Source organism: Galeopterus variegatus, unplaced genomic scaffold, assembly GCF_000696425.1.
Source record: "Galeopterus variegatus unplaced genomic scaffold, G_variegatus-3.0.2 Scaffold536, whole genome shotgun sequence".
Classification (NCBI taxonomy): domain Eukaryota; kingdom Metazoa; phylum Chordata; class Mammalia; order Dermoptera; family Cynocephalidae; genus Galeopterus; species Galeopterus variegatus.
Window position 1 is genome coordinate 574414 of NW_007726647.1, and position 14605 is coordinate 589018.

Sequence of the window (14605 nt, forward strand, 5' to 3'; positions counted from 1 at the left end):
ATAACCTCTTCAGATTATCTCTAGCACACTGTGGGTAAAAATGCACTTAAAAAAATAGACGTTAAACACAATCAAACTCAAGTCTCCTCCTGCCAGAGTCACCTTGTGCGTGAAGAAGGCAGATTGCTTCTAGACCAAAGGTCTCCAAAGTGGGTCTTACTCACCCCAGTGGGTACACTAGACGATCCACTGCAGTGCAGTATGAAAATATTAGAACCTGTGTTTATATTTATTTTACCTAATTCTTTTATGATATTTTATTTCTTGTTCATGTTTTGTAATGAACATATTCTTGTAACACTACATGCTTATAATTTGTAAATATTGGGAAAAATAATTCTAAAATATTAGAAGGATGTGGTCAAAATTTTTACCAAAAACATATAGAGTAAAAAGTTTTGAGACTATGGGTTCAAAGGTGATTTTGCCCCTAGTGTTAATTGAACCCCACTACTGTATCAGTTACTTTGTTGAATATATGCACTTCGTTCAGTCATTCATTTGTTTATTCATTTATTTATTCATACATTTACTGAAGATCTGCTAGGCGGTAGTTTCTTTGGTGACATTTACCTGCTCTCTGGGAGCTTGGATTCTGAACCTGTTATTTTCCTGCCTGCCTCGTGGCTTGACGAAGTTTCAGCAGGCTTCAGCTGTTCGGGGGTGGAAGAATGAGTGATGGAAGCCTTTTTCCTTAGGCTTGCCAAGGTGGTCCTTTAGAACTTAGCATACCTTCAATGGGGAGAGATGTCTGGGTCAGGCAATGGAGAAGAAAACCAGGTGACCTCAGGTGAAAGCCATTCAGTCCGCCAAGGAGGGGCTTCACTAAGAGTGAAAGTTAATGACTCTTCACTTAGCAGTTGAGACTGCAGATCGCAGATGTACTACTTGCCTGAAGTTCCTCCAGGTGTCTAGGATAATTGGTCAGATGTTTTACTAATTAAAAAACAAGATGTAAACCAGCTTATGAGTGAAACATCACACAAGAGCCCACCCTCCACCTTTCTTAAGAGAAGATAATTTACTGGATGACCCAACCACGGCTTCCATGGACTTCCTTGTCCTCATCAATAACAAGTGAGAGTGGGAAACTAGAGCTTTGCTTCTCAAACTGCTGACCAGTGTTTACGAGCTTCCCTCTGTGGAAGGTGAGGATTTGGGTCTTCCACCACCTTTCCCCACCTCCACTGCCTACACATCATTCTCATCCATCCATCCTCCCAATATAATTAGGTAATAATTTTGGTTAGATCGTTAGCATGATTATGACTACATACAGCTGTATTAGTTTCCTGTTCCGTCTGTAACAAATTGCCACAAACTTGACAGCTTAAAAACAGTGCAAATTTATTTTATTACAGTATAATAATTTTGGTTAGATCGTTAACATGATTATGACTACATACAGCTGTATTAGTTTCCTATTCCATCTGTAACAAATTGCCACAAACTTGACAGCTTAAAAACAGTGCAAATTTATTTTATTACAGTTCTGGAGATCAGAAGTCCAAAAATGAGTGTTACAGGGCTAGCTAGAGTCAAGGTGTTGGCAGAGCTGTTCCGTCTGGGGCTCCAGGGGAGAATCCTTGCTTTTTCTATCTTTCAGAGGCCACCTGCGTTCCTTGGCCCCTTGCTCATCTGCAAAGCCAGCAGTGTAGGATCTTTCCCTGGCTGACCCTGCTTCCCTCTGCTTCAGTCATCACACGACACCTTCTTCTACTCTAATCTCTTATGAGGATACTTCTGATTATGTCGGGCCTACCAGATAATCCAGGATGACCTTCCAATTTAATCACATCTTCCAAATCCTTTTTACCATGTAAGGTAACTTATTCACAGGTTTTGGGATTAGGGCATGGATATCCTTGTGAGACCATTTCAGCCTACTGGCTGGGCCGTGTATGATCACTTTTCCTTTCCTGAGCAGCTTTTTTCTTTCTCCTTAGTTAATAATTGTCTTTTTTGTTTCCTTAGTTTTTTCATATACTTATCACAAGTCCACTTCCTCTTCCTAGACTCAAGCACATATCACATGTCAATTTCACCTTCTTAGGAAACCGCCTCTCCCAGGGGCTTTTGACCTGCTCCCTTTGGAGCTGGTTGCTCTCTTGGTCTGTGGCACAGCTGTTGCCTTAGGATGTCCTTTCACCAACGTTCCGAGTCTCTTTGCCTCACTTTTGTGTTGGATCTCCATATTCTGCATCCCACATCTTCCTTTTCTCATTTGCCCTTTGGTTTTAGTGACATAATTTATCCAATAGATTATTAAAAATAATGCAGGAGGACTAAACTATTTTGAAACATTGTATGCCTGAAACTGCCTTTATTTTACGATACCCTTGATTGATAGTTTGGCTAAGTATAGAATTCTAAGGTAGAAACTATTTTCTGTTGGATTTTGAAGTCTTTGCTCTGTTGTGCTCTTGCCACCAGTATTGCAGGAAAGAAGTTCAAAGCCATCCTGATTCCTGGTTACTTTGTATAAAACTTGTTTTGTTTTGTTTCCCTTTCTCTCTGGAAACTTGTAGGATATTTTCACCAGCGTTCTGGAATTTCTCAATGATGTGCCGTGGTTTGTCTTAACCTGGCTTCCTAATAACAGAGCCTGAGCCTTATGTGCTATTATTTTGTTAGGGAGTACAATCTCACGGAACACCCAAAGAGAAGCAGGGAAGCAGGGGAGACGATATGGGGATGCATTATCAAGCTGGCTGCTGCTGAGTGCAATTGACTGTGTGATCCTATGGCCCTATCCAAGAAGCTGCATACATTGAATTCAGGACCACGTGGATTTACCCATTGGCTTCAGTCTCAAATAATCAAAGGTTTGTTTCACTTAGTATAAATTTCCCTATGCTTTTGGCTTGTGCACCCCTCAGTATCACACAACATAGGGGAGCAGGCGAGAGGTACAGCACTGTCAAGTGGTAAGGCTTTGTCAGAATGTGCCTCTAGATGACCCCAAGCAGTCACTGCCATGCAAGCTTTGGCTTTTCATGGCTGGAACAACAAACTGTTTCCATGACTGTGGAAATGTCTTCCCTACTAGGAGGACATTCTGTTGCTAGAGCTGATCCTATCAAAATGTAAGTGGGTGTGTATGGGGGAGGTTGCAAATAACTGAGTCAATACAGTCAGGGTCTCTTTTTTAGCCATTGTGTTGGATACTTGGGGGGACCTTTCGATATCTCAATGTTCTGGATGTAAATGTTCTCTTACAACTCCTGTTTTTAGCATTGTCCCCCTGCTCTCAGTTGTGCCTGGTGTCTCCCAGTATAGAGACCCTCTGGCTTTCTCTTTCCATAGAACAACCCCCAGTCTTTTTGCTGGGTGGTGGAGGGACAGTTGCCTGGCTGCAGAGTATGGAACAAGAGATTTGGGTGTCTAGCTTCTTCTTAAGTAGACCTTCAATCGATCCTCTTGTTTTTGATTCTCCTTCACTGCCCCCTCCAGAGGCACCTGGTAGCACCCGACCTTGACCTGTCGGTGTACACCACATTGACTCTGCCTTCTAGTTAGGATTCCACTCTCATGGCTCTGCTTAGGCCAGTGCCGCTCAGCCCCCTGCTTTCCAGCTTCCTGAGTTTTGCTTAGGGTCATCTCCTCTCCTGTTCTCTTTGTCCTTATGGGTTTGTCCCTTAAAATTAAGAACACTTTGCTGTCACTTTCATCAGGTTTCATGAAGAGAGGGAATAGTGTGTGCTTAATCCACCTCTTTTAGCTGAGCACCAGCATTGCTTTTCCAAATCAAATTGTGTGGCTCCAAGCCTGTCCTCACCTAGGTGACCCAGCAGCAGTCAGACAGTCTGGCTCAATTTGCTTCTAGAAGCCTTGGTTGGTTTTTGAAAGCAAAGGCCTTTTTATCCTCTCCTGTGGCAGGAAGAGGCAGCTTCCAGATCTCCAGGTTTGCTTGCTTGCTTGGAAAAGGGAGGTGGGGAGGGAAACAATTCTTATTCTTGGAGGCTTCTGTAATAGCAGGGACAGAACTCCAGGTAATAAATGGATGGAACTGGCCAGACCTGGGTTTGAATCCTGACTCTGCCACTTAGTTATGAGGTTGTGAGAAAGTGACATAAGCCGTCTGTGCCTCAGTCTCCTCAGCTGCCCAATGTGAGTGATGGCGCCTTCCTTACAGGGAAGTTATGGGGAGTAGAGGAGCTGATGTGAGTCAAATTCCTGGCACAGGGCCTGGTATAAGAGATGCACAATAATACTGGCTACAGTTGGTGCCCTGGAGTCCTCTGAGGGAGGATTTCCATGCCTCCAAGAAGGTGCCATCTGCATCCCCAGATGTGTCTGCCCACTTCCTCCCTAGTCCTCTTTAGCCAGAGGCCACCTGGCTGGCAGGAGCTCTGTGCCCCATGGCTGTCAGGAAATGCCCCACGAGCCTCCCCACTGCAGGCTCCCTTTATTTATTCAGCCTGCAGACTGCCCGTCTGATAAACTCACTAAAGGAAAAGATCAAGATTTAATTCTTCTATCTCAGATTCCAAGTGTAGCTTTGTTTTAACCTTCCCGAGGTCCAATCTTCCAGGCATTTCATGTCTGAGCCCTGCTTTCCTGCCAACCGGCATCTCCCAGGAATACTGTAACCCTCTCAAGGGCTCCATAGGTGTTTACAGATGTGCAGAAGCCTGCTGCACTGGGCTGCAGAGAGAGGAGCCACAGGTTGCTCTTTTGGTCTCTTGAGCAAGTGGTATCTCCTGGGAGGTACCTTAGAATCAGTCCCTGAGATGTCCTGATGCCTTTTCCTCTCAACGATGGTTTACTGGTTCTCAGAGTGATGTGACCCTGTTACCAGCCCATTCACAGATGGAGAGAGTGAGGCACAGGATAGTCACTTAAAGGAAGTGCTGGAGCCACGGAGTACCACAGGGATTTAATATTCGTGTGATTTAATGATAATACTAAGTAATAACTATAAAAATATATGCAAGACCCTGTTCTTACCACTTTATACATATGTTAAAACTCACTAAATCCTCACAGCAACTCTTTGAGGTAGGAACCATCTCTTTGAGGTAGGAAACTGATGTTAAGTGACACGCTCGTTAGCCACAGAGCTGGGATTTGGACCTAGATAGCCCAGCTCCTATGTGTCCTTCAGCACATCCTTCCAGATACTGCCTTTCCAAAGTAGGTGTTTGTAAGTATTTGTCCTGTGTCTCAGCTGGTGCCAGGTTCCCAGCTCATGGAATGAAGAGACAGATGCAGGTTTTCTCAGGTATCCTAAAGCCTTCTGCCAGCACTGCTTTCCCCATGTCAGCTGGGAGCACTGGAAATGCTTCTGGATGAGCCCTGGTGGGTGTGAGCTAATCCTTTCCCATGTTCCCCCAAGTCCCCAGGCCCAGAACTGGCTGCTGTGTGCTGGGAAAGGATTGATCTCTGAGGGTTGAGGACCCAAGGTGGAACCCCAGCTCTCCTATTTAGTTGACGTGTCACCTTGTGCAAATGACTAGGTCTCCGAGCCTCGAATTCCTCACCCATCAAACGGGCATGACGAGAATTCTTTCCTACCTGCCAGGGCTGTTCTGAGAATATCTGCAGGCAGCACCCTTCTAGCCATAACAGTGAAAAACTTTAAATAAATATGCGATGTTATTGGATGTCGGTGGGACCTCATGTAGCAGCACCAGCTCTGCTCCCAGCTTTCTGTGCTCTGCCAACCCCTCCCCTCAAGCTTGGGAAGGTGAATGCCCGAACGTAGGCAAGGCCAGTCTTGTGGGAGGATTTGGGGTGAGCAGAACTGGCATGGGGAAAGGATTGTGTCCTTCATGTTTCTACTATGAGACAGTGTGTTGCTTGAAGGCAGGGGCCAAGCCTTCTTCACACTGGTGTCCCTTTTTCCTGGTCCAGTGCTTGGCTCGGGGGGGTGGTCAGAATGAAAGGATGAAGTTGTGGTATGGCAGAATTTGTCTGGGGGGCGACCTCAGCCCTACACTGTCCCTTTGGAGGAAGCTGCCTGCCTTCTGCCCCGGGGTGTCCTGGATTTCCACTGATGCACTGAGGGTCTCAGAAGTGCCTGACGTCCCATGCCTTTCCCAGTGTCCTCCACTGCCCTAGATCTCATCTGGAGATAGCAGGTTATTGGAATGCTGCATCTGAAGCTACCTCTCAAATATGCCCAGATTGGAGTGCGTCAAATGGTGGCATTTTTTCACTGATATTCTTCTCTTTATCAAGTAGGACAAGAGACATAATAAAGCTATTTTCATTTTGAATGAAAAACATGTAGCCTGAAAACATTTTTACTTTTCCTCAATTAATTTGCCCCCATGCAAAAAGGTTGCCACCCACCTTTGATGTCTTTCGAGCTCATTTTACAGATGAACTGACCACTTCCAAAGAGATTAGCCTCTTTTGAGAGAAGGACCCACCCCCTAGCACTCAGTGCAGGGCAGAAGCAGGGGGCTTTGGGTGGCGGTCCTTTCCAGGGTAGCACAGCAATTACTCAGCTGGCCCTGGAGCCAGACTGCCTGGTCCACGCCCTGGTGCTGCCCTCGCTAGCTGTGTGAGCCTGGGCCTCTCCGATTCTCTGTGCCTTGTTTTCCTCACCTGTAGAATGGGAAAATAACACTAGTACCTACCTCATAAGACTGGCATGAGGATTAAATGAGTTAATATAAGTCAAGTTCTTCAAAGAGTCCCAGGCTCATAGTGAATGCTGAATAAGTGTAAGTTATTATCCCTTTGGTTTTCTTTCTTTTTCCTGAAAATTGGCTGGACGAGAGATTATAGGGGCAAAATTGTTTCTTGTCTTGAAGTTGCTGATGTGGAAGGAAAATCACAACCCTCCAATGGGGCTGAGCAAGAGAGCCTGGCTGGGTGGTGGCTTTGGAGACAGGTCAGCCTGGGATTCTGCCCACAGTGGGATAAACAGCTCCAGCCTCCCAGGACCCAGCAGATCTGATAGGGAGAGGGACACAGTGTGCCTGGAGGCTCTAATGGACTGTGACTGCCACCTTTGCCCCGGAGGATGGCTGTGCCAATCCAGCTCCCCTGCCAGACCCTAACTCTGGGAAGCTGAGGGAAGCAGTTTAACCAGGTCTAGCCTGCAGAGTTACTCACAGGACTATGACATGTGGTTTTAATCCTGCCCTCTGAATATCTGCTCATGTACTCCCTCTCACCCCAGCCATACTTTTGTTATGACATTTCTTTAACTGAACTTTAAAAAATGGAACAGAAACTTCAAATTCCAAAATCTCTGCCAGTCTCACTCAGAGTCTGGGTAGCGATGAATCAGTGATCAGTCAGCGGGGGCTGTTTAGAAGCGGGCAAAGATCAGGGGGACAGAACCTAAGGGGTTGTCACACCTTCATTGCCAGTCTCACTCAGAGTCTGGGTAGCGATGAATCAGTGATCAGTCAGCAGGGGCTGTTTAGAAGCGGGCAAAGATCAGGGGGACAGAACCTAAGGGGTTGTCACACCTTCAGTGGTGACTCGGGAGCCAGAGCCAAACTCAATTCTTTTTTTTTTTTGTGGTGGCTGGCCGGTTTGGGGATCTGAACCCGTGACCTTGGTATTACAAGGCTGCACTCCAACCAGCTGAGCTAACTGGCCAGCGCCAAGCTCGATTTTTATTAAACACACACATGCATGCACGCATGCACACACACATGTGCACACACACATGCTCACTCCATCACATGGCTTCCCTCTGCCCCTTCTGCCACTTTACAAGTAAAGTAAAGCACTTTACAAGTGCTTTATGGTTTTATCGGCTTTGGTGGGAAGAGGAACGTGAACTCTCTCTGTCTTCTCTTCATCTTCCCTGCCCAGCATGTAATCTCTTCTTCCATGGCAGTTTGGTGGAGGACCAGGTTGTCATCTTTTTTTGATGTCTGGTGGTTGAGGAAAGATGAGTTTGCCTCTGTCCCTGCCACCTGCTCCCTGTGCAGCCAGCCGATGGGAATCATATTTGTGAAGCACGGGGCTGTCAGATTTGGAGCAGGCAGGTATAGAGGCAGTCTGGGGAATGGAGACCTAGTGCCAAAATTTGAGACACATTCCTGACTGGATTTTCCAAAGTAGAAGAGCATTCCTTTCCCTGTGACCCTCCTGCTGGCTATTATGGTACAAGCTATAATCTAAGCCTTTCTCTCAAGTGTCCCTGTTTCTAAACTGTCTCTATGTGAAGGCAACCAGCTTGTGTTGAAATTTTTCAAAAAAGTCCTTCTCAAAAGACCTCTCTGGTTTCCATTCTACAGAAGCCTCCCTCCATGCCACCTGCCTGTCTTACGGGGGGAAGCTGACTCAGAGGATATATCTGCAACCAGGTTACGCTGTCATCCTCATCGCAGCCTGAGCCCCATTTGTAGAGACAGCACCACACACTTATTAGTCAAGGGAGGGCTGCTCTGCTTTAGTACGAAAGTGCCTTACTGTTGCCCGACCAAGTACACACATGGAGCCCAACAGACACTGCCGAAAGATCTGTACTGGTTGTGCTTTGCTATGATAATGCTGCATGAGAAACAACCTCACAAGCTCGATGGCTTTAACAACATACACGTATATCTTGGCTGCAGGGCTGGGGGTAGGCTGGGCCCAGCGGACATGCCGGGTCGGCTCCAGGCTGGGGGTTGGGTTCAGGTCTGTTACAGGTGCCTCATCTGGGGCACGCTTCTCTTATGTGAGGACAGGTTTGCACGGAGGCAAGCCAAACCACACAAGCACGTTAAAGCCTCCAATAGGACGTGGCATGAGTTATGTCTGCTCACATCCCATTGGCAAAAGCACGTCCATGGCCAAGGCTGAAGAGAGTAGACAGGGATGTATGCTCCGTCTGCAGCTGAACCATGGTGAGGTGGGGAGGAGGGGAGAATCGGGGACAAGTGATGCCATCGACGACCACTGCCCCACTCCATGCTCGTGGAGGCAGTGGCAGGGAGTCTGGTGGTGGCCCTGCCCCTGCCCAGCACAGCCCCGGCTTCTCAGTGGGCCGGGCTCTTTGGATCACTGCCGTCCTGGCCTCCCTTCCCACAGCTGTGAGGGGGCCCAAACCCCACTCTTGTCAGAATCTCAGTCTTCTCCTTTTAGTCCCTCCATCTCCTACCCTTTATCTCCTCACTTTCCCACATGCTTTTAAGTCAGTGATTCCTTCCTGTTCCGTCCTGGTTATCTTTGGATGGAGCCTCTGCACAACAGTGAGGCCTTTCTCACTGCCAAGGTGGCCTCCCCCTGGCTTACCCTTGTGATTTTATGATGAGAGGGCTTCCCCTCCTGCCTCTACCTTGAGTTGTGATCCCAAATATCTCCATATTTTACTCTGACTTTACAATGTGCCAAACCCAGAAAAAGGAGTTGGTATTTTTTAGATCCCAGAAAGATAGAGGGTGTCCAGAAAGTAGGGGGAGAAAAACCCTGATCCCCCGTGTAAATGTACCCGAGTGTGGAGTGGGCCCTTCACATGCTTTGAAACATTTATCTCCCACACCACCCCTTGGAGGGAGACTTTATCCCCTTCTCCCCATCTTATAACTGAGGAAACTGCAGAGAGATTGTGCGACTCGCCCACTGTCATGCAGCGTGAGCGGGCAGGAGCACGGCCGAACTCAGCGGTGTCTTTCCCAAAGCCTGCACCGTCTGTTTTTCTGGCTACTCCTTTTTTTCATTCCTCCTCCTCTGCAGCAGTGGGGGGATGTGGCTGCCGGGCCAGTGGGCATCTTCTCTGAGGAATTCAAGGGAGTCTTGGGGAAGGGGTGGGAGGTGGGGATCTGAGCGGGAAGGAGAGATGGAGCAGCTGTAGAAGCAGACAGTGCAGGTCATGCCACTTCTCGTCCCCTCCTGCCGTGACCAGTGCAGGGCCGGCAAGACAGTGTGTGTATTTTGGAGGGAGAGGCTCGGGGGGAGGGGGCAGGGCAGCCTTAGCTGGCAAGTGAGCAGTGACGGGGTCAGTTCGGGTCCCACCAGCAAACTTTCTAGTATTTTATGCATCATCCCCCTCTTTTTTCTCTAATATGCTCTTTATTATTCAGCTGAATATTTCTCTTCAGAGGATACTTTACAGTTTGATCAAAGCTGTTTTTCTTTTCCCAACGCTTTCCTTGGGTGGCCCTGCCTGGGACATCTGCTCATGGCCGTTTTGAACCTTTCTCTCTGCACAGCTGCCAACTTTCCCCAGGTTTTCTGAAGCCAAGGAAGACTGAGAGAAGGACCAAAACATTCTGTCTTCTTGAAGCATTTTTAAAAGATGATTAATTTTTTCCTAGTGGTGTCCAATACTTTGAGAATACAGATTATGAATTCAGCTGGAAAACACATTTTTCATTTTAGATGAAAAAAAAATGAAAACAAACTTGTTCGTGGCCATTTCCCATTTACTGTTTATTTAAAATGTTGATATTCTTGCCAGCTATATGGCCCTGGGCAAACGTTAGCACTCTGGACCTCTCTGTTTCTTCAGCTATAAAACAGGAATTCTATAATTACAGTTATAGAGTTCCTATCTCACTGGGTTGTTGTGAGGATTAAAGGAGATAGTAACCGCTATACAGTGAAACGTTAAGGGCAGTAGGGAGTGAGACCAACAACATCCTCTGTTGGTGTCTCCTCTGTAGAAATCCTCAGATTGTTCCCCAGAGACACATGTATTGGAAGTTCAGTGAAGCATAGTCTATTATAATAAAAAATTGGAAACTATGTAAATAGTTTTCTGTTGAGGAATGGGTACAGGAGTTATGACACACCCCCAACTGTGAGATTATGCAGCAGTTAAGAAGAGTGGAGTGACTCTATATGGACAGATATGGAAAAAGCTTCAGGGCATATTGTTACGTCAACCAAAGCAAGTTGTGGAACAGTCATAACCTTTATGCTAAAAGTAATTACCATGTGTAGTAGGCTCCCGAATAATATCCACATCCTAATCCCTGAAACCTGTGCATGTTACCTAATTTGAAACAAAGGATATTTGCAGATCTGAATAAGAATCTTGACATGGGGAGCCTATCCCAGACTATCCAGGTGGGCCCTAAGTGCCCTCACATGTGCTCTTATAAGAGGAAGGCAGAGGGAGATTTGAGACAGACAGAAGAGGAGACAGGGATTGGAGTGATGTGACTCCACCAGGAGCTGGAAGAGGCAAGGAATGGATTCTCCCCTGAGCCTCCGGAGGAAGCACAGCTCTGCCGACACCTTGATTTTGACTCAGTGAAACTGATGTGGAACTTCTGGCCTCCAGAGCTGTGAGAGACTAGATTTCTGTTGTTTCTGGCTTGGGTATCTGGGTTAGCCAGATTGGAAACAGAATGAGGGGCTTGTTTGGGAGAGGGGAGTGAGATGGCGAGTAAATTATAAACTGGAGAACTTATAGGCGACCTAGTGGTCCCTTCCCCTCTCCTTGACTCCTAGAACTCTGTGATGAGGGGCTTGTTTGGGAGAGGGGAGTGAGATGACGAGTAAATTATAAAGTGGAGAACTTATAGGCGACCTAGTGGTCCCTTCCCCTCTCCTTGACTCCTAGAACTCTGTGATAGGTGGGCCACCTTACTTCCTGCTCCAGGACACTTTTCAAAGGGCTTCAAGAGTGGTCTCACCTGGAGGCTGCACTCGATTCACACAAAGCTGGTGAGTCAATCTCACAGAAATGTGTAGAGGAAGCAAAATTCTTGGAATTCCCAGAGCTGTTTGGATGCTGTGCCTCTTGAGCACGGAAGTTAGAAAAAGCTGGTTGCTCTGTGGGTTGGTCTAGTTATTGCATTATGTTAGGGCATGCTCCTTTCTTCTTAAAAATGTGCCACCGAGGACTGCTGGTATGAATATGGCTGCATAAACTCTGCGTTCTCCCCTTGTCCTGGAAACCATCTGAAAGCAACAGAGAATGGAAGACAAAAATGCAAATTTCTTTTTCAGCTAAATCAGGAGGCACACATCAAAATACTTGGGAGCAGTGTAAAAAGAAACCAGTTTCATGCAGGAGCAGTGGTGGAATAGGTTAGAAAGAGAGGAGGAGAGAGCCCAGTGTGGCAGATCTCAGAAAGCACAGATGAAATATACCTGAAGATGAGTAACACACCTTGAGGAGCAGAATCTTCATCTCTCTTTGTCTGCAAAAGAGGGTGTGGAATAGGGGAGGGGTTAGTTTAGTGGCCGAGAAGCCCCAACTGGACTATTAGAAAAGCAGAAGAGACTGTGATACATAAAGAACCATGCTAATAAGACATATTTGCAGAAAGCAGCCTGGCTGCATAGTAGGTAAGGAGAAAAGATTATCACATCAAAAAGCCAGCTGATTTCAAATTCTACCTGGGCCCCTCTGTAGGAACCTCTTTTAATTGACTGGTCAAACTCATACAATAAAGAGTTAGCAGCCATACAGAGACACTCTAAGAAAAAAGGAGACAAAGGAAAGCAAAGTTTATTAACAGGTGAGGGCCAGTATCATGAAAATATTACCCTGAAACAAGTGAAAATTTTGAGCAATCATTTCACTCACTATGAATTTTTAATGAAAAAATACCCTCTATGAAGGAATAACACAGAACAGAAATGCAAGAACTCTAGAAAAAATGATAAGATTGTGAGAAGTAAAATATGAGCTAGAAAGAAATAGAGAAAAAAGTAGAAATTAGCAGAAAGGGTGAATAAATGTAAGTATTAGATAAAACAAAATAAGCCAAATAGAGTATATAAATAAGTGAACAAAATGAAATGAAAATAGTTAGAAAGGATTAAAGAGAAGATGAAAGATATAAAAGGCAAATAAAGGAGACCCAACACATACATAATTGAAGAACCTAAAGAAGAAAACAAAATTAAAATTATGGAATGAAACAAATATTTCAAATTTAGTTCAAGAAAACTCCAACGAAATAAAAGACATATATCTACCTTTTTTAGTAGGGCATACTGCATGCCAAGAAAACTTGACATGGAACAGTCAACAGAGATATATTCTAGAAACATTACTAGACTTCAAAGAAGAAAGAATCCTTAGGGTAGCCGGGCAAGGTAAAAAAATCAGCCTAAGCTTAGATTTCTCCACCGCAACATTCAATGTTAGAGGACAGTGGAGCAGGACCCACAGCTATTCAAAGATAGAAACTGGGAGTATTTTATATCTTGTCAAACCTTCCTTCAGGTATGAATGCTCTAGAAAAACATTTCGAACATGCAAGAACTCAGAGAATATTGTTTTCATGTGAACTTCGGTCAATCAAGAAATAATGGGAAACTAGGGCAAAAGGGACAGGAATAGGCGAAGAATATATTTAGATAAATAACTAAGAAAAATAGAGACCTGACAAATGTGGGTATGAGGGTGATGGGACAGAATGCCCATGCTTCATCTTCTAACTGAGTAGAAATGACACAAATAAAAAATTGGAAGGTAAATGAAGGAAAAAGTGAGAGAAAGACTAAATATGCTGTTTACTTTATTAATAAGAGCAGGGAACCAAAAAATATCATTTAAAGCTGGCAAATATAGTAGAAATGTAAACATTTAATTGTACAAAGGTGAACATTAAAAAAGGTAATGCTAGTGATGAAAATTGAGTGGTAGAGGCAAGGTAGTGTCTGGGGGGAAGAGGAAATACACAAATTTTATTATTTCTCTTACTAGGGAATTAAAAGTCACAGTTTAAAGAGCCACACGACTAAGGGCATAAGATAATAAAGGTAATCATGAGGACCCAAATCAAAATTTCTAAATATTACAATAAATATACACCACCATGGGCTGGCCAGTTATCTCAGTTGGTTAGAGCTCTGCCGTGTCGCACCAAGGTCGAGGGTTCAGATCCCCATACCAGCCAGCCACCAAAAAAGAAAAAGAAAAAAGAAATATACACCACGAGACAAAGTAAAGGCAACAGAAAACAGGGTGAAAGACTTCAAAAATTATAAATACAGAAAATATGCCATAAAAGATTATGACAGAACTAGGACTAAACATGTAAGGCATATTAAATAATGTAAATGGGCTAAACACACCCTAGTGAAAGAATACAGAACTATTTTGGTGGAAGTGTGTTGGGGGGGAGGGGCAGAGAACACAAAGTCCTCTCCTAAACCCCTGCCCCATGGTAGACCATGAAGGAACCCCATGAGCAAGTCTGAAAACCATTTCTTCAGCTCATTTCCAGTAAGCAAGAGAGATTCCAGATGAAATCCAGGTTTGGGGAGCACAAGTTGTCTAGGGAACCACACAATTTATAAGGAAAATATGCTGCAGGCTTTGTCTCCCTACCCTGTGGTCCGGGAAGACCTGGCTAGCATGGGAGGAATCAGAAACCTGCCCTCACCTAATTTCCCTACTACATATTCAGCTCATGGGTCCCTACCCTGGGTCTCCCCAAGCAGGGGAAATGGTTGGGTCTCCTGGGGGTGACTGGGCAGTGGCAGAAAACCTCCCTCATTTCAACTCCTCTTTTCCGAGAGCTACCCGCAAGGACCCACATGGCCTTATGGGGTGCTGGTGGTGTGGGAGCTCTTCTCGTCCAGTGTGGCTGTGCTGTGGATGCTTGTCATGAGTGGTGGGGCAGAAGGAGGTCCAGGAGAGCACACAGGTGGGTCAGTCCCCCTCCAACTGTTCACCAAGAGCTAGAATCACTGGATATTGGGGGAAGTGAGACCTTAAAAGTCATTTTGTCCAACCCAA